The following is an 18420-nucleotide window of genomic DNA, read 5'->3' as shown; positions in this document are numbered from 1 at the left end:
TTCTGCCATGCCTAATTGTAGGGAATTAAAAAAGTGGAAAAAAACTAGGAGAAAAAGAAGGCAGAATGAAAGCAAGTTACATTTGCAAATGAAACATTAAATAGCAAGTTGATTGATAATGTCATGCTTTATGATAATAGAAAGTAAACAGGACACAACTGTTTCTTTAATATGCAGATGCTATGGCAGCACACACAGTTTTCACTCTGTTTCGCCAAGCTGGTGTATTTTAAGTAAAATTTTTTAGCCCTGTTTATGGCAACTATCTAGGTAGGATGCTGTTAGAGATAAGTATGGGGAACGTGGCTACTACAGGCCCCTGTTGGGAATCTGTCTTCACTTTTCAAATAAATGAGATTTAAAAAAAAAACCTTGTGAATATATTTCTCCATATAGTGGTATCAATGTTGGTGTCCGTGTGGCTATGTGCTACTTATTGCATAAGTGCCAGCTGGCAATGTGACTTAAGACTATATCCATAAGTACCTTTAATTTGTGTGCCTGATATATTGTGCACAATATTCTTTTTCACTTGTGAACTGGACTTTTGTGCTGAATTTACATCCTTCCCCCCCTGTGTTCAGCTGCCCTCTTTTTGGCTTCTTTGATTCTCTCGAGTACCTATCAAGTGTTGTGTGACAAGTAATTCATGTTGAGGAGTATGAATTTGGTGTATGACAAGAGAGAATCATGTAGCTTGATTTTTTTTCCAATGCTATTTACACAAAATTCACCTTTATATGGTTGAGCAGGGCCTCTAGTATATACTAGTAATATTTAATGAGTTTAGTGAGTTTATACATCTGTCTTTGAACAATAAAATGATGGATTTAGACTCACATGATGAATGTCACTTGCTTGATATGCTTTTCTTAGAAATTGTCATTTTTCACTTAAAATATTTTCTGATTTGATACAATTATGTGCAGACGTACTTGTTTCCATGTAGTCTACTCTTCCATGGCCAGAAAAGGAATAAAGTAACTCCTCAGCTAGAATCCTTTCCTCATCTTTTACTGATATCAGAAATTCTACGTTTCCACTAATCTCAGTGACACAGGCTGCTGCCTCTTTAAGAGCAGACTTAGATCCAGTACATTCCTGTTCCAACTTCTGGCCCAGAATAGAGGGATTCTGGGAGTTACTGTTCCAAGAAGGTTCTGTACTGGGGACCGTAGAATACAAAGCAAGGCATGCCAGGGTTTCAAAGCAGAATAGAGAATATTCTTCTCTCAGAATAGAGAGACTTGAAAGGCACAGCAGCAGCCAAGGGCCAAGAGGTTTTTGTGGCCTAAGGGTACAGCTAATGGGGCTGATGATTTACCCAGAGGATAGAGTGATGTTTGGCCTGGAAAGCCAGAGACCTGGAGGGAGCTGGAGGTGTTTATGGACCTTTCTAGTGAGGAGGTGAGACATTGGCAATGGGACTGCCAGCTGCAAGGGAGCTGAAGAAGGACCAGGAGAGAGGCACTGAATGGAGTGAGGGGAAAGAGGCCTAGAGGGAGCCTGCAGAAGGACTTTGGGGAGGGCAAGTTTAATTCGGGTTGTGTGCTGCTTGGAATCCATGGAACCAGATGGTGAGTCCCTGCACCCAGGGATGAAAATTTTTAGTGGACTTTAGTTCCTCCCAGTTTGGAGGTAGTTTTGGTTTGGTCAGAGGGCTAATCTGAATTGATATGCCAATAAGAAGTGGAGACCTGAGATGTGGTTACATTTACCATTAGCTATGTAGAACTTAATAGGCAAAGGGGAACCTTGATCTTCACCTACTAAGGTGGCCAGCTTTATAATTTCTGAAAACCAGACACAGCGCTAGAACCTGCCCCACCCCTGCTCCACCTCTTCCCCCGTGGCCCCGTCCTCACTCCTTCCCCCTCCCAGCTGAGCAAGGCTCTAGGGGTAGAGGGATGACTGGGGCCGGAGTGGGGGAGCCACTAGTACCTCTCTCCATTGGAGCCGTTCTTGAGTGCTCTTCCAGGCTCCAGAAGCAACTGCTGCACTTCTTGCCCCCTGGTGGTGGAGACCCATTACTGCGAGTAACCGGACTTTCAGTGTCTGGTTAGCTGTGCTGATCAGACGCTGCCAGGTCCCTTTTTTGAGTGGACTTTCTGGTTGAAAAGCAGACACCTAGCAACCCTACTGCTCGCTGGTAGCCAGACAAGGCCATTAGACATACATAGGGAATTTCCTTATACATGTCATGAATGTATGCAGTTTCATCAGTTTTGGAGTAGCGGAGCACTAATGGATGAAAATGTTACAGTAAGTACACACTTCAAGACAGCTGATTTTGATAAGCCAAAGCAATTTTGTGCATGAATAAGTATTTTCATGATCAAATATTAGATCAGGGTAAAGACCATCTTCATATTAATGTCTACTGTTAGAGACTTAATTTAAATCTATCATGTAGCATTATAAAAGTCACAGTTGTCAACTTCTTGCCCCAAATTACTTGTATTATGAACAAAAGTATTGTATGGGATAGAAATGTACACTCAGCCATAACATAATGGAAACAAAGCCTCTCAGATTAACCGGTGCATTTGGAATAAAGTTTTTTCAAGTACATTTTATCAGGCCTGTTTCTGTTTATTGTATAATACAATCAGTCTTCCTTATGTTTGTGTATATAGTCTAATAAAGCAATCATGCTTATATTTCATTGTAATATAATAAAAAAGTAACTGAGTAATGGGGAATTACTTCCATATGATACAGTGAACTATGGAGGAATGATTTTGCTGTTATAAAATAAAAAATGAATAATTCTAGGAATGAGTTTGGATTTTGCTGTTTTATTCTTATGTTTCTTTGGAATTGTAGACCTGTGTAATAACTTATTATTATCTGTGGGGATTTAAAGGCATTTAATGAAAGCCAAAATGAGCCAAAATGAGAGTATTACTCCAAAAAGTAAAGAACAGATCCAGTGGTGCACCACATTAAATTGTTCAGGGCACAAAGTGCTTGCTATCTGTGGTGGAAATCTATGTTTTGTGACAATCATCTGGAGATTTCTGCAAATCTTTAATGGTAACTTTGGGTTCATAAGTGGATTCATCTAATATTGTCACAATTATAGTTTGATTTTTGGACCTAAATACAAAGCTAATAGTATCCAGTATCTTTTGGAGTGCCATTGAATCACGTTTCTGAAGTAGGAAGCTGACGTTCTGTTTTAAAGTGACGGTATGTTTGACCCAGTTCTACTATAGTAGTGTCATCAGAGTTGTATCTCACTGCTGTAGGTTCTTGGATGCTGACAAGCGGAACAAGTTCCTTTAGCTCACATTGTTCATCTTGTCATGTGGAACAGCTTGCAGATTCTTATTATGTGAATGAAATGGGGAAAGGGATTTTTTTTCTTCCTAGGCTATCAACATAATTGAAAAAACCCCCAGTACATTGTGAGGGCAAATGCATCTCTAAAAGCTGATAGAAATTTCTCTTCCATTTCTAGCAAGTGTAAGCCTCATCTAATAAACTCAAAGGTTAGTGAAAACACTGCAAATGCTAGAGAAAAGCCCCTTGATTATAGAAAAAGCTCATTTGGAGAGAAGGGCTTTATCTTTACAGTAACGGAACAGACAGATGAAGTGCTATTAACTTTGTCTTTAGACAGCTCAGGTTGATGCCTTGTAGTCCAGGGGAGGCCAAGGATGCTGGCTTTTTATGTTCATCACTGAGTGATGAACACAAACACTTAGCATTTGAAATAAGTGAACTTTTTTTATGAAGATTTAGAAATGTGCTACTCAAATTGTACATGAGTCAATTCTACACTCTCTATGCCATATCATACCAGCATTTATGCGCAGAGCTCTTGAGAGTTCCATGAATAGAATGAGGCCAGGGGATGGTCTTGTCTGCTACCCTTATTTTATATCCCACTGGTTTGACTGCTTTTCTGCCCATGACAATGATTCATTTTACTCTGACTTCTGACTCTTACATTGTGATTGTTTAAGACATACATTGTGTTGTATACAGTTATTTTATTTAATGATTTTTTCCCTTTAAAATGAAAGAAATATGATTCAGTAGTCATTCAAGTTATGACTTTGGTTTTGAGATGCCTTTAAAATCACTTAGTAGAATAAAATTCCCAAGTACTGTAACTGTCAGATTGCTTTATCTAATTTATGAAATAGAAGCAAAGGAATCAACAATAACACTCCATTTAGTGTCATTAGATTAGCCATTATAGAAACCACAGAAAGTATATAACCCTTTACTTTGTGTTCACTTGAATTTGGTTATTAAGCTTTGATGGAACTTTCATTTAACCAAATGCCTTTATTTACAACAATAAACTGATTAACTCTTTACTTTCTTGAATTAAATATGGCAGTTTCAGTAGATGCCTACTTCATTGGTCCTTATATTTATTACTTATTCACTTACTTTTTTTCTAAAATTGTGGCAACCCCCGGCTCAAAGAGCAGGTATGTATTAGATTTTTGGATAGCTTTTTCTTAAGTTCCTAAAGCAACTTTCTGCTAATACTCTTATTTTTCCATTTTAAATTTTAGGCTACAAATTAACACACATGTAATTTCATAAAATATATTTTTGCAGCTCTTAATCGCAAAAACAACAGTAGTAAAAAACAAATGAATATTTTAAATCATTACAAAAAAATTCTAGAATAATTTTTTTCCAAGTATAGTATCACTTTGGTAGATCTCTTTAGCCGGTTCCTTAAGTATTCTGGGATGTATTTCAACAGGCCTTGCTGAATGAAAACATTTAACTTGTCTAAGTAATTTTCAACTTGTTCTTTTCCTATTTTAGTCTTAGATTCTACCCCATTTGCACTGATTGATATTAATACATAGTATATGAATTATAGAAAGTTGCCAGCAATTGGCCTACTATGTAACAATAAATTTTTTGCTGTTTTAATGAGAAAATAACCTTCCTTGGTTGAATCAGCAGAGTTTCAGTTTGAAAATTAGCTATGCCCTATGCATGTGCATTAGTTACTTGACATAATGTTTGTAAATACACAGAAATTAATTTGCCTCTGGTATAATGAACTTTTTGCAGAAATACACTGCCATCCTAAAAAAAATGCAGTTCTGCCTGCAAATGTTTACCTGTTAGTATACAAACAAATAATTCCTAAGATTACTGTAACTGAAAGATTAGAGAAAACATGTTTTCAGTTTTACTTAATACATTTGACAGCATTCTGTTTATTGTCATTTGGAATTAAAAACATAAAACTGTAATTGCAAATCACAAAACTTGGCAGAGGAACATGGGGGGGGGGGAATAATTTTTAAACTACTTTTAACCCCTTTTAAAATACAAAATTGTGTAATTGCAAATTGACTGTCCCTTTCAAAAGATTTGTCTCAGATTTTAGTCCAAAATTGATCTAGTTGGACAGTGATCTTATCTATCTCATATTGCTTTCTTTAATTCAGTGATGAGTTTATTTTTGAAGTAAATACTTGATCCAGCTGAAACACACAAACACAAAAAAGCAGTGTAAATTACTATCAGATTAAAAATAACTAATTTGTCAAGCTAGGTTGGTTTTGGAATTGAAAGGGCAGAACACTAAAATGTCCTCTAATGTGCATGTTTTCATAATCAATAGAAGAGTATGTCTGTGTGAAGTAAGTGACTTGTATGAAAAATATCAGCCAAAGTGCAGAGGCAGTTGTGACACGGTACAATCTGGACTGTTGAACAGCTGTGTCCCCTTAGTTCTCCAGCCTGGGGTGCCTTTTACACTGCTTCACTGTGAGAGCAACCACACCTTGTCTGCTCTCACACAGCTTCCAGCATGTAAATCACTATCAGTTATACTGTATGATTGCTATGGTCAGCCGCTCTTGAATTACACTGCAGAGAAAAACCAGCAAATTCACAGGCCCGCAGTTTCCCCCAGAAATGTGCATCGTGTAATGTCCAGCCCTCTCCTGGACAATACAAGCTTATATGAAGTCTGTCATTTTATTAATAGATAATGATATGCACAAATCCTGTTATCTTAAATGGAGTTTCCTAAGCACTTCAGTCCAAACACAGTGATTTAGATAAACAAAAACAAATTAACTACAGAAAGAAAGATTTTAAGTGATTACAAGTAATGAGGCATAAAAGCCCATATTGGTTACAAGAAAATAAAAGGTAAAATGCAACTGATATCTATCATAACAAGCCAAGTGAATTCAAAGCAAATGTCTCTCACCACATGCTTCAGTAGTCTTGCTGGCTAGATTCTTTTCAGCCAGGACCCCTCCCCCAGTTCAGTGCTGCTTCCTTGTCCTTCAGGTGTTGTTGATGCCATGGGCAGAGAAAAAGGGAGGAATGTTTTGTGGCATCTGTTCCCTATTCTTATAGGTTTTTTTTTTGGTTTTTTTTTTTTTTTTTAATTTTAAAATCATTTCCACCTGAGGTTCAGGCAACAGAAAATCTGTGGGCATGGGAACCTCCTGCCGTTTCTTTGCAATGATGTAGATTTCTCATTCACAACCTTTTTCCTGCCAAAGAATGAACGCTTAACCAAGTGATAGTCCATTTGGTTTTGTTAACACCTGGCCGAGGCATCAGTTTGCCTTTTGTTTTTGAGGAACTGGTTTGTGGCTGTTTTGGAGACTTGGAATTTATCTTCTTAATATCATACAGTAGAATATTATGACTTTACATATAATGTGGCCACACATTTTACCAGGACAATAATGATCAGCAAATTATGAGTTTTCAAATGATACCTCACAAAGCTTACTTTGTAGAAAATTTATCATTGTTTTGTAAAAGGGTAAACGTAAGGATACAGACTGTCACAGGATTACCTGAAACTTAACAGGTATCAAACTTAGCACATCAGATGGGGATGTCACACTTTTTTAATTTTGCAAGACCCACAGTAGTCATTACTTAAAATAAGTGGGCCACCCCTGATAATTTCACATACTGTAGCATGACCACTTGTCTTTAAAAGAGGCACTCATGCCAAATCCATGTTGCTTTCGTGGCTACCAAGTAAATATTACTGTATCAGGTTTATCATAATGAGAATTTGCTAAATGGAGTTTGTCATATAGACTTATTGTCAACTGATTGCAGTATGCAGTGCTGGTGATTGAAAATACACTGTTCTGTGTAACAGTGTGATGGAAAATGGCTAGAAATAAAAAATTCCAGATGAAAGTTTTGTCAGAGACTTTCTATCTCCTATCTCTTCCACTCATGTGGAGGTGATATCCATGTGATAAATTAAAGAGCCATGTCTGATACCTCTACCATGGAGATGAGAACTTAAACCATTGAGAAGGGGAGAGTCTAACTTCCCAGCTAAACCTAGCACTCACAGCTCTGAGGTAACTGGTTTTAAACAGAGAGGCTATCGTAACACACTTTTAGCGGTTTTGTGGTCCCTCTTTATGCTTGTAAAGGTTGTAACTAGGGCATCTGGCTTTCTAGGTCGAGAAGTACAAAATAAGTCTTCGCAAAATTTAAAAAAATTCTGAGCTGTAAAAGATTTTCTTCTGTGACACATGTAGCGTATTCAGAAGAGAAGATAATGTGGTATAAAGGTTTTATTGGCACTCATTGAGATTCACAAGTGGGGGAGCAACAGGTCACTTATGTGGGTGTCCCAATTCATGCTGATAAATCCTCTTATACCACAGTACACCATATTATATTTCATATATGTGGGCACATAATTTGATATATTTTAGTTTCAGATCTTTTCAGGAATAAAAATTAATCAGTTGGAGACCCATTTCACTACCTCAACCCCAAATGTAAGCCCCAATCCTGGAAGCTGATGTGCATGGGCAGAGCTGTATGCATGATTCCTCTTTATCCCATCATATTTTATTTAGTCACATAATAGATATGTTTCTTGTGAGCCTTCATTCTTCTATTTTAAAAAAAAATAAAAATGAAATGTGGTCTGAATCTGCTTCTGGATTGCATATCAGCACAAATGTGATTTGAATGACACCCAATTATCCATATTGGATCAAAGCTGTCAAATGTTTGAAGGTACATGAGATATGCAAACAATAACTAGCTGTTAGCTCATCTACAGACACGATATGTACTTCAGTTTTGCCCCTCCCTTCTGTCCCCTGTTCTCTGAGAAGCTATTTGTTGACTGGTACAATTGTGACAAATCAGCCAATTGTCCCTATTCCTCTATTTCCCCTCACTCCAGTAGTAAAAATAAGACAGCCAGTCATATTCATGTCCTTTTTCCTCTGTCTTTTCCCAGTGCAGTTGTGAGATTAAAGGTGACATCATGTCTGTCCTTTTTCCTGCCTCCTTTCTCAACAGAATGATGGTGGATAGTGACATTATAAACAAAACATCTTTCTCTTTTTCCATGACTCTTCCGTTTTTTCTCTGAGAAAGGAAGAAGGAAGGGGGAAGATTTTGACATCAGAGGTAAATCAAACTTTGAACAGCTTTTTGATGGCTTTTCAAGGTCACTGATATCTTAATAAAACACAGCCGCTAGTGGATGGACTTAAAAAAAGCAGACTTTAAGAAATTAAAAGAACTGGTAGGTAAGATCCCATTGGCAGAAAATCTAGGGGAAAAAGGGATTGAAGAGATCTGGAAGTTTCTCAGGGACCATATTAAAGGCACTACAACAAACTATCCCGATATGAAGGAAAAATAGAAAGAATAGTATGATGCCAATATGGCTTCTTCAGGAGCACTTGAATGACCTGAAAATCAAAAAAGAATTCTACAAAAAATGGAAACATAGACATATTACCAAGGATGAATACAGAAGAATAGCACAAACATGTAGGGACAAAGTCAGAAAGGCTAAGACACAAAATGTGTTACATGTATCCAGGGACGTAAAAGGCAATACAAAAAGGTTTTATAGATACAATAGGAATAAGAGACAAAGGAAAGTGTAGGTCTGTTACTTAGTGGGGAAGAAGAGCTAATAACAGATGACATCAAGAAGGGTGAGGTTTAATGCCTATTTTGGTTCTGTCTTCAATAAAAATGTCAGTTATGACCAGATGCTTACATAATCAATATTAACAACAAGGGGAAAGGAACAAGCCACAATAGAGAGAGAACAGGTTAAAAATATGTAGCTAAATTAGATGTAATAAAGACAGTAGGACTTGATGAAATTCACTGTAAGCAAGGGTACTTAAGGAACTAGCTAAAGCAGTCTTAGAACTGTTAACAATTATCAAGAATTCGTGGAGGACGAGTGAGATCTCAGAGGAATGGTAAAGGCCAAACATATTACCAATCTTTAAAAAGGGAAACAAAGAGGAGCCAGGAAACTATAGACCCAGACTGCTTAACTTCAATGTGGCAATATACTGAAACAAATGATTAAACAATCAATTATTAAGCACCTACAGGATAATATGGGTATAAGGAACAGCCAAGCATGGATTTGTCAAGAACAAATCTTGCCAAAGCAACTTAATTTCCTTTTTCAACAGGCTTACTGGACTAGTGGCTATGAAGGAAGCTGTAGATATGATATATCTTGATTTTTCAGTAAGACTTTTAATGCAGTGCCACATGACAATCTTTTGAGCAAAATAAGGAAGTGTAGATGAATTACTATAAGCTATGTGCGAAACTAGCTGAAAAATCATACTCTTATAAGAATAATTATCAATGGTTGCATTTCGTAGGATCCCGCAGAGGTCTGTCCTCAGTCCAGTACTACTCAGAATATTCTTTAATGACTTGGATAATGGAGTGGAGAATATGCTTATAAAATTTCCAGAAGACATCAAACTGGGGAGGGTTGCAAACACTTTGGAGGACAAGATTAGAATTTAAAATGACCTTGACAAATTGGAGAATTGGTCTGAATTCAACAAGATGACAGGCAAAGTACTAAGGAAAGAAAAATGAAATGCACCTCTACAAAATGGGGAATAACTGGTTAGACAGACCACAGAAAAGGAATTGTGGGTTATAGTGGATCAGAAATTGAAGGTGAACCAACCATGTGATACAGTAGCAAAAAAGGCTAATATTCTGGGGTGAGAGGAGAGTCATTTGTAAGACATGGGAGGTAATTATTACACTCTACACAGCACTAGTGAGCCTTAGCTAGAGTATTATGTCTAGTAGTGGGTGCCACGGTTTAGGAAAGATGTGGATGAACTGGAAAGAGTCCAGAGTAAACCAACAAAAATGACAAAAGATTTAGAAAATCTGACCTTTGAGGAAATATTTTAAAAATATGGATGTTTCTTCATGAGAAGAAGAATGGGAAAGGAACCGATAAGAGTCTTTAAATATGTTAAGGGTTATAAAGAGGACAGTGATCAATTGTTCTCCATGTCCATTGAAGGTAGGACAAGAAGTAATCAGCAAGGGAGATTTAGGTTAGATATTACAAAAAACTTCCTAACTAAAAACATAATGAAATTCTGAAGTAGGGTTCCAAAGGAGGCTGTGGAATCCCTGCCGCTGGAGGGTTTTAACAACAGGTTAAAGAAATACTTGTCAGGGATGGTTTAGGTTTACTTGGTTGTACTTCAGCACAGCACCCTGGACTAGAAGACTTCTCAAGGACCCTTCTAGCCCTACATTTCTATGACTCTATATCTGTGGGTTGTGGTTTTCCAGTGACACAGCCCACATCTAGATTCTTTGAAGAAATTGGAATCTATATATCCCAGATTGTATTATTCTTCTGCATGGTTTTCATGTTTTGAGAGCATTTACAAATCTCTCCTTAGATGGAAATTTGTCATTATTTGAGAGAATGCTGCATTAGTTTGCCTGTAGTAATAGTTCACTGAATGCACTATAAGAGCTGGGGCTGAATTTATTCAACGAATTGGTGCTTGTACTTGAATGAACATTTTTTATCTTATGTAAATGGTCATCAAAGGCTTCAAACAAATAACATGATATTCAAACTTCTGGTACATTACAGTAGCCAACACTATGGAAAATCTCTTCTACAATGAAAACATTCTGTATTGTAAATTGTACATTGTAAATTGCACACAAATATTTGTCATTGGTGAGGATTCATAGAGTTTAAGGCCAGAAGGCATTAGATCATATAGGCTGACTTTCTCTGTATCACAGGCCATTAAATTTCATTCAGCTACTACAATATTGGCCTAATAACTTGTGTTTGGCTAAAGAACATCTGCCAGGAAGACATCCAGTCTTGATTTTAAAACATCGAGAGATGAAGAATCTACAGCGGAGTTTGGTAGTTTGGTCCGGTGGTTAATTACCCTCACTGTTATAAATGTGAGCCTATTTTTTTAATTTGAATTGGCCTGTTTTCTACTTTCTGTCATTGGTTCTTGTTATGCCTTTTTCCATTAGATTAAAGAGCCCTTTAGTACCTGATATTTTCTCCCAATGAAGATACTTATACACTGAAATCAAATCACCTCGCAGTTTGATAAACTAAACAGATTGGGCTCTTTATGTGTTTCACTCTAAAGCATTTTCTCTATCTTTTGAATATTTTTTTCTCTCTTTTCTGCAATCTTTCCAGTTTTTCAATATCCTTTTTAAAATATGGATGCCAGAGCTGTATGTAGTATTCCAGTATTGGTCTCACCAAAGCCTTACTTTTGCCATTGAATAGCATTTAATTCAATCGGTATTACATCTATATATCAGAGTGGAGATTTTAGTGGTTTTGATGTTTAAATTATTGTGCCAATTTGATGATGGACAGCTCAGTGTGTTGTTAGATTCCTCTCTATGCATCCTTGTCTGACAGGATAAATCTAAATTCTCCTATTCAAATTTTTTTCCTGGCTATAGGATAATTTTTGGGTCTATATAAGCAGATAGGAAGCAGGGTATTTACATAGACGCAGGTTTGATTTTGAACACCCACCCTGCTGCTCAGACTTCGGATTTCATGACCCCAAGTGGGTATCTGGAAGGACCTAAACCTTGGTAGGCTTGTACCACATGAGATATCAGACAGCATCTTTGTGCAGATCCTTTTTGTAGACTCTCCAGCCCCAAGGGATCCTTCCTTCTAGTTGAGATTAGCCAATGCTTCTTTGTTAGGGAAAAGGTGTCACTAATAAGGTATTGAGTGAAGCTTGTATAATAAAAGTTAGGCACTGCAGCTTTGGGAACAATTTTAAATCTGAACAGGGATATGGAAGTTGAACCAGATGGTAATACATGGAATAAAATTAACAAGCCATTTAAAATTCAAATGGAAGAAGGATCTTTTCAGATTTAATCTGTTAGATGGAAATTTATATTATATTGATTTACTTGATGCAACTAATGTTTTTCCTGGTATTCTATCATGCAAGGTAAAAGCTGAAAGAACTCTGTTAAATTTCCCATGGCCACTTACATTACAATGATGGAGGTTTACTCAGTTCTAATTCTTATATTTGTGGTGGTCTTTCAAAATAGGTTCCATGCCAGCATATGAACTGATAATGTTCCCCTTTCTCCACACAAGATGAGTGGTTCTTATTGCCAGATCAGGCATTTTACTTCCACTTTTGTGCATCATGTGTGGCTCATGCCAACTGCTCAGTGGGGCCCTTCCATCAGGATCAGCTGTGGATCAGCTTCTCTGTGGATTTTGGAGGAAGCCAAATGTGGACACACTTGCCCTGGGCTCCCCCTCTATCTGCAAGCATTCTGGTATATGCCTATGTGCTAATGGCAGCCAGAATTTGGCTCATGAAATAGTAGTGAGAGAACTTTTTATCAGAGGTTTCTTCAGCTACTCCTGCTGTGACATAAGTAAAACATGATTACTAGTGTGTACACGAAACATTCTGTCTTCAATGGCAGACAGGTCAATGCTTTATTTTTTATCCCTTTGTAGCTTTGAAGTACAGCAAAGAAGTGAAATCCACTGAGAATAGTCTGTAAAGGTAAGTGTATTTATTACATTTCATTGACAAACATTGCCTTATAACATTGATTTTTCTTTTATTCAGGGATTTAAGCATTTAAAGATAGCTGACAGGACAACTTCTTTAACCACTTAGTTGTCCCATCACACACACAATGCTGAGCAATAGTTAGAAGGGAAGTGTAAAGGGAAACAAGTTGATGTGCTGAGGATGGCCATATCTCAGAGCATGATTGCTGACTTATGCTTTGTTCAGAGCGGTTAAGATATTCCAGTGTCGCTCTGTTCACTAAGATTAATGGTAGGTGTGATTTAAAAAACAAACAAACCAAGAACACTGGTATTGCTTCTGGTCAATAGTTGAATAAAGGCAGCTGGCAAAATAAAACATGTAAAACAGAATGCAGAGTGGCGTTTTAATCTGGTTGTATTGAATTTATTGCGATAGTCAGTTGTGCAATGGTATGCAGTAGGCAACTCTGCAGAAAGCAGGAAATTATCTGACAGTCCCTGACTGCTGCAAAGTTCTTCTGACTTTGTCACTGGGCTTTAAATGGATAAACAACTTAATTTGAAATAACAGAGTGCAATAGTTATCCCTGCGTGCGGTTTTTCAATAGCTTTAGTCTTTTCTTTGAAAAAAATGTTACCCACTTTGGTAGGTGTATACATAAGTGTGCAACTTAATTGTTCTTTTATTCATACTTAAACTGGAAATAGTTCATGCAGAAAAGAAATTGGGTGATAAATCGTGGGCTGTGACAGGGATCGCTTTCATTAAATGGCTTCATTGGATAGGGTAAAATACCATATAAACTTGTATTTGGTTTCAGCAACCGTTATCTTTTAATTTTGAGATTTTCTGCCCTCAGTTTCATAAGAACTGATTTTAAGAACTGTGATGATAAAGCAGCCTGCAACATAAAAAGCAGATTTAGAAATTCAAGATGGTCGCATTATGCAGTGAGTTTTAAATTATTGTCTTGCAGTGTCATCAGTTGTAAACCACTGTGATCAACTGTTAAAACATTTGTGAAATAACAAAGTTGTATAATACAGAATAAATGAATGTATGTTATAGTATAGTATGTGAGTTAAATTTAATTCTTTTCTGATCACGTTTACATTTTATGACATGGTAAATTGATTTTTAATGTTTATATGTGTAGTTGAGCTGTTTTATAGAAGGAATAAAGCAAAAAAAAAATTGGAACAAATATTTATGTGGTGGATAAAAGTGTTTTTTTAAAGGAGAAAATGTTTTTAAGGGAGAAAAAAAAAACTCTGTTCTTATTTATATATGTCAGCTGCAATTTATGGGCTTATAGCTGTTTGCACCTGCTTAATCTTTTGTTTGTTAAGCAAATGCTGTATATAGTTACCTTAGCGGCAGCTGCTGTATCACAAGTGATAAGTGACCTCTGAACCAATCAGCTGTGCTTTAACCCTTGGTATACTTATTTTTAGGGTTGTAAGATGCAGAAATGGAGATAAGTTAACTTGGCTTCCGTCTCTCTCCCTTTCCTTCTATGCCTCTAGATCAGTGTTTCTCAATTGGTGTTCCGTGGAACCCCGGGGTTCCGTGGGAACACTATTAGGGTTCCGCGAGAAAGTGACATCGCGCCGCCGAGAGCAGCTGTTCTCTGTGCCGCCGAAAAAGGGAAGATGTCCCAGATTTTTCGGTGGAGGGTATTGAGTATGAGTGTAATTTAGGTTCCGCAGGGAAATTTAATTGAGAAACGCTGACCGAGTTGTTTGTATATAATTTGCTTATTTCGACATTTTTTTTGGCCCCATATGTAAAAATACTGTTAAGAGTTTGGGGGGTTCCGTAATTATTTATCGAGTTCAAAAGGGTTCCGTGGCCAAATTTAATTGAGAAACACTGCTCTAGATCTTCCTTGAATCCTCATCCTGCCCCACAGCTGGCTTTTCACCTCAGAGCTGGTCTGACCTTCGTGCCAGGCAGACTATGTCCTCAGTTACTACTATGTTCCTGAGCTGCCACGGTTCTGCTTTTTGGAGGATGAGCTGGTAGGAGGAGAGGTTTTTGGTGGGAGAAAGAACACACTGGTTAAGCCCAAGTGTGAGCCACCAAGCCTTTCCTCACATTCCCTTAGGTTCAACAGACTGTCCCTTCCTCATAATCCGGCATCCCCTGGTGACTTCTGCCATAACGCAGAAAACTATTTATCTGATGATCATATAAATCATAGAAACATAGGGCTGGAGAGGTCATCTAGTCCATCTTAGCCCCTATGCTAAGGCAGGCCAAATAAACCTAGGCCATTTCTGTCAGGTGTTTGTCTAACTGGTTCTTGAAATCCTCCAGTGATGGGGATTCCACAACCTTCCTACTTCCTAAGTGGAAACCTATTCCAGTATTTAATTGCTTTTACAGTTAGAAAGTGTTTCCTAATATCTAACCCAAATCTCCCTGGCTGCAGATTTAGCTGATTACTTCTTGTCCTGCCTTCAGTGCACATGGAAAACAATTGATCACTGTCCTCTTGTTAAAAACGTTAAGGGATGTTATAGACTATCAGGTCTCCCCTTAGTCGTCTTTTCTCAAGACTAAACATGTCAAGTTTTTTACAGATCTGGTTTTCTAAACCTTTTGTCATTTTTGTTGCTCTCCTCTTGACTCTCTTCAGCTTGTCCATCTTTCCTGAAGTGTGGTATCCAAAATGTGACATATTACTCCAGCTGAGGCCTCAGCAGTGCTGAGCAGAGTGGGATAATTACCTCTCATGTCTTACATGCAACATTCCTGTTAATACATCCTATAATGATATTAGCCTTTTTTGCGACTGCATCACACTGTTGACTCATATTGAATTTGTGATCCACTATACCCTCCAAATCCTTTTTTCAGCAGAACTGCTGCCTAGCCAGTTATTTCCCATTGTGTATTTGATTTTTCTTTCCTAAAAGTGTAGTACAAGTCTTTATTGAATTTCATCTCGTTGACTCCAGACCATTTCTCCAATTTGTCAAGATAATTTTGAATTTTAATCCTGTCCTCCAAAGCGCTTGGAACCCCTCTCATCTTTGTGTCATCCACACATGTTATAAACATACTTTCCACTCAGTTATCCAAGTCATTAATGAAAATGTAGAATGGTACAAGACCCATGGCTGACTGCTGCAGCATCCCACTAGATACTTCCTCCCAGTTTGACAGGGAACCATGGATAACTACTCCTCTGACTATCGTTTTTCAACCAATTGTGCATCCACATAATACTAATTTAATCTAGACAGCAGTTCCCTAGTTTGCTCATGAGAATGTCATGTCAAAGGTCTCACTAAAATTCACGATATATCATGTTGACTATTTCCCCACTATCCAGTAATCCACTATCTCTGTCAAAAAAGAAAATTAAGTTGGCTTGGCATGGTTTGTTCTTGACAAATCCATGATGGCTAGTCTTTATACCCCTATTGTCCTCTATGTGCTTAAAAATTGATTGTTTAATATTTTGTCCCAGTATCTTTCCAAGGATAAATAAAATATTTCAGGGTTAGCCAATGTCTGAAGGGCTAAGGGAAGCTCCATATTCAGTTATTTTGCCGCCCCAGAATAATGTTATTCAGACAAATGCAATGGAGCTGGAGTGATACTGGTGAGAGGAATTGTCAATGTTTTAAATCTATTGATTCCAATTTCTTTTGATCTTTCCAGTACTTCTTGTTTATCAGGCAAGTTAAAGGAAGTGAAATTTGGTTAGGGATTTTTCATATCAACATGTAAAGTAAATTGTTTCAAACCCATAATGCAGTAGTGATAATATAGCTCTGTGATAATAGATCTCTGAGTGAGATCTGCAGGAATTGTTGGAAACGTCCCTCAGAAGAAATACCTTAATCATAAATGCTATATTGTGTACTTTCTGTAATTTTTGTGTGTTAATTTAAGTCCTTTATGCACTCTGTTTGTACAATGAATTAATAGTCTAGGTGCCATAAATAAATATCAATTATTAAATAAGCATTCATATGACTTTGCATTTTTATAGCACTTTCATTCAATAATATCAAAAGTGCTTTCTCTGAGTACACTCATCCAATGTCTGGACAGGTAACTGTTGTTTTGTTAGACCATGGTGTAGGTCATGGTTGACTGGGCTGTGGGATCTATTCAAGATGTGGCCATGGACTATCAGGTTTGAAGATGAATGAGTATCTGGAAGCAATCCTCGTCTGTAATGACTTCCAGAAGGAAATCACAAGTGAAGATACCACAAAACCTTCCAGTGGACCAAAGTGTCTAAACTGAGTGTCAGGACTGCATCAGTGTTGGACTACTTCAGTGATGTCTAAAGAGATGGATTCTGAAGCTCTACTTTGATTTCCCCTCGGAGCAGTCAGATAAACCAAAGATATTGGTGCCAATGGGACACATTGTACACAAATACCTTTGGTGTCTCAACATACTGTCCTGAGTGAGGATGAAGACTCTGCCCTGCGAAGTGCTTCACAAGTTTACAGTACCTTAAAAGGACATGACGTAATTTGTGAGTGTTCATCTCATCTCCCCTCTATTCCTGAATGTGGACACTCAGACTATCTGTTCACACCAGTCTTGACAGATGGTCAAGCTCTGAGTTCAAGGACAGGTAGTTATTTTCATTACACCATGTTGCTTTGGCTTTCTCAAAATGGGACAATTTATCCCTGGTCCAGTGGATTAATTTGACCCTTCAGGATCTCTTGTTTTACTCTAGCATTTGTATTTTAAGCACTTATTTTATTTTCAGCTATTTTATTTCTCAGTCCCTTTAAAGCAATAGTTTGTCCCCTCTTTTGTTAGCAAGGTGTGTGTCACCTTATCTATTTTCCAGACTATACTGTAATATATTTTTTATAAATTGTAGCCTCATTCTTGGACCTAAAGCAGTGAGACTTAGTATGTAAGTCAGTTGGCAGATGAACTCTTGAGGTGAACAGGAGCAGCAAACAGGATTTTCAGATGGAGTTGTGAGATGCTTTCTTTCTAGGTATAGTTCTACACTCAACACGGTGGCCAGCAATGGACCAGTGGCTGTGACCTACAGCAGAGCTGGAAGCTGTTTCCTCTGTAGAAAGTGCATTCTGGTGGATTTGCTGGAAGAAAAGATTTAAGCTGCGGCTTGACAAAGCCCTGGCTGGGATGATTTAGCTGAGGTTAGTCCTGCTTTGAGCAGGGGGTTGGACTAGATGACCTCCTGAGGTCCCTTCCAACTCTAATATTCTATGATTCTATGCTGGATGTATCATGCTGCCAGTATTAAACTGTCCTTTGAATTTTTAGACATTTTTATGCCAATTTCCTAACTCAAAAAGTGTTACATCCAACACAGGGAAATTCTGTATGAGACCTCATCTTGACAGATAAAGAGGAACTGCTGACAAAACTAAAAATTTGTGGTAGCCTACGTGAAAATAATCATGAATTGATTATATTTGCTGTTTGGAAACAGTCTAAAACAGTAACATACATGCTTGGTGTTTTTAAAAGGCCAATTTCACAAAGCTGAAAACAATTATGAGCCAAATCAGCTGGATGAAAGAATTTGAACAGAAGATTGTGAATGATA

General features: G+C 37.5%; 1 protein-coding gene across 3 annotated transcripts in view; it reads left to right on the top strand.

The window, feature by feature from the left end:
* The window catches only part of FHIT (fragile histidine triad diadenosine triphosphatase), a 939636-nt gene that overhangs the window by 22994 nt on the left and 898222 nt on the right, over window positions 1-18420 (top strand). For all 3 annotated transcript variants that reach the window (XM_067541431.1, XM_067541440.1, XM_067541448.1), the window contains exon 2: window positions 12812-12860. The gene's annotated coding sequence lies outside the window, so the exon portion shown is untranslated. The remainder of the gene's footprint in view (window positions 1-12811; window positions 12861-18420) is intronic.

Source organism: Emydura macquarii, unplaced genomic scaffold, assembly GCF_026122565.2.
Source record: "Emydura macquarii macquarii isolate MOO-44397 ecotype Brisbane River unplaced genomic scaffold, CSIRO-AGI_Emac_v2 contig_71, whole genome shotgun sequence".
NCBI lineage: Eukaryota > Metazoa > Chordata > Testudines > Chelidae > Emydura > Emydura macquarii.
The sequence above is the reverse complement of the archived record's forward strand: the minus strand, read 5'-3'. Positions and strand labels throughout refer to the sequence as shown.